Here is a 2,036-nt window from a genome sequence, read left to right on the forward strand (position 1 = left end):
ACCGTGTTAAACTGGTCATCCCAGAATCTCAATTTCAGAGTGACTGAGATTCTCACATCGTTTTAGAATGACTGCAAAGGGGCGTCGTGATCTTCTTTATTTTCCCAGTTTAAAAAAAAAACAAAAACAACAGTGAGTTTATCTTAGTTTAGCAAAGGTCGGCTGAAAAACAGGTGCCATCCGTTAGATACTTGGACAACCGCCGAAGGTTTTGTATGATCGGTTTTGTGTGTTATTCCAAGAAGCCTGTTTTTCCGCTGTTCAAAGACTGCATGGCTGAAGGTGCAATAATTTATTGAGAGGATCCCCTAACGCTCCACCAAAGGCAAAGGCTTCAGAATTACAATGTGTTTTATCAAATGTGCCTGTATATAAAAAAAAAAGGTTACCTCTTTAGTAATAAACAGCAAAGTTGATTTTCTACGATGCTGCTCCCGTCAAACACAAAGTAAATATATTGGCATGTTAGAGAACGTCTACAAAAGTTTGCGTTGACTTAACCATTTCTCCGCTTCTTGGAAAATTAAAACGGAAGGGACCCATGTACTGCATCTTCATTCCTTTCAAAATATCGGATGTGAAAACCAAGCGTGACCGATAATTTGGGAAGCGGCTTCACTGGGAGGGAAAAGTGGTAGCCCGTGCAGCCAGCCGGCTTCATACGTGTGACGTGAGTGAACTCGGGAAATCAAAGGATGTATTGCATGAGGAAAGAGGCCTTTGAGCCTTTCGAGCTAGCTTAAAGGGGGAGAGACCAAGAGCTCACGAGTCCGTGGATTTGAGCTCTTACAAGCAATTTGTGCTGAGCGGCCTCATGACACCAAGGATGAGGTCCCTCCTTGGAGCACATCTTACGCGGAACTGAGATCCAGGTCACAAAGTGGTTGGCTGACCAGCAGCTACATTTGGGGGAGAGAAAGAGTGAGTGGGGGAGAGAGAAGGAGATGGGAGGGACGGAGGGAGAGGGAGAGAGTGAGGGAGAGAGAGAGAAGGAAATGGGAGGGAGGAGAGAGAGAGAAAGAGAGAAGGAGAGAACGAAGGAGAGGGAGAGAGGGAGAGAGAAAGAGAGAGAGGAGAGAGAGAAGGAGAGAGAGAAGGGGCAAGGGGGAGAAAGAAAGAGAGAGAAGGAAAGGAGAGAAAGGGAGAGGGAGAGAGAGAGAAGAGGAGAGAGAGAGGGAAGAGAAAGGGAGAAAGAGAGAGAGAGGAGAGAGAGAGTGAGGGAGAGAGAAAGAGAAAGAGAGAAGGAGAGAGAGAAGGAGAGAGAGAGAAGGAAGAGAGGGAGAAAGGAGAGAGAGGGAGGGAGAAAGAGAGAGAGAGAAGGAGAGAGAGAAGGGGAGAGAGAAAAGGAAGAGATGGAGAAAGGAGAGAGAGGGAGGGAGAAAGAGAGAGAGAGAAGGAGAGAAGGGGCGAGAGAGAAGGAAGAGAGGGAGAAAGGAGAGAGGGAGGGAGAAAGAGAAAGAGAGAGAAGGAGAGAGAGAAGGGGAGAGAGAGAAGGAAGAGAGGGAGAAAGGAGAGAGAGGGAGGGAGGGAGAAAGAGAGAGAGAGAGAGAGAGAGAAGGAGAGAGAGAAGGGGAGAGAGAGAGAAGAGGAGGGGAAGAGAGATATATATGTTTATTCGTATCATAAACAATGCTACAAACTGAAATATATCATAATTAATCTAAAAGCAAGATGACCCCCCCCAAAGGAACGACGGGCTCGAATAAAACAAGACAAAATTTACAAAGGCCTAGCTTCTTCCATCTTCTGAGTTGAGAACTTTCAAGTCTTAAGGGAAGCAGTGCTGTGTTCCCCCATCCCTATTCATGTGTGCACCAGTCTCACTTATTTGTGTGTATGTGTGCACACGTGTTTGCACAGGTTCAAGCAGGGAGGTCTATCTTCCAGAAGCCACATTCTACAAACAGGACAGGGGCAGGACCAAAGCATAAATTTACACTGTATATTAATTCAGTTCATAACAACTAATGAAAATTAATGGCCTCACTGATCTCCCCCTGCAGATTACAACCGTTTTATTTTGTTCATTGAGGCAA

The sequence above is a fragment of the Protobothrops mucrosquamatus genome, unplaced genomic scaffold (genome assembly GCF_001527695.2).
Source record: "Protobothrops mucrosquamatus isolate PMUCROS unplaced genomic scaffold, P.Mucros_1.0 scaffold3625, whole genome shotgun sequence".
NCBI lineage: Eukaryota > Metazoa > Chordata > Lepidosauria > Squamata > Viperidae > Protobothrops > Protobothrops mucrosquamatus.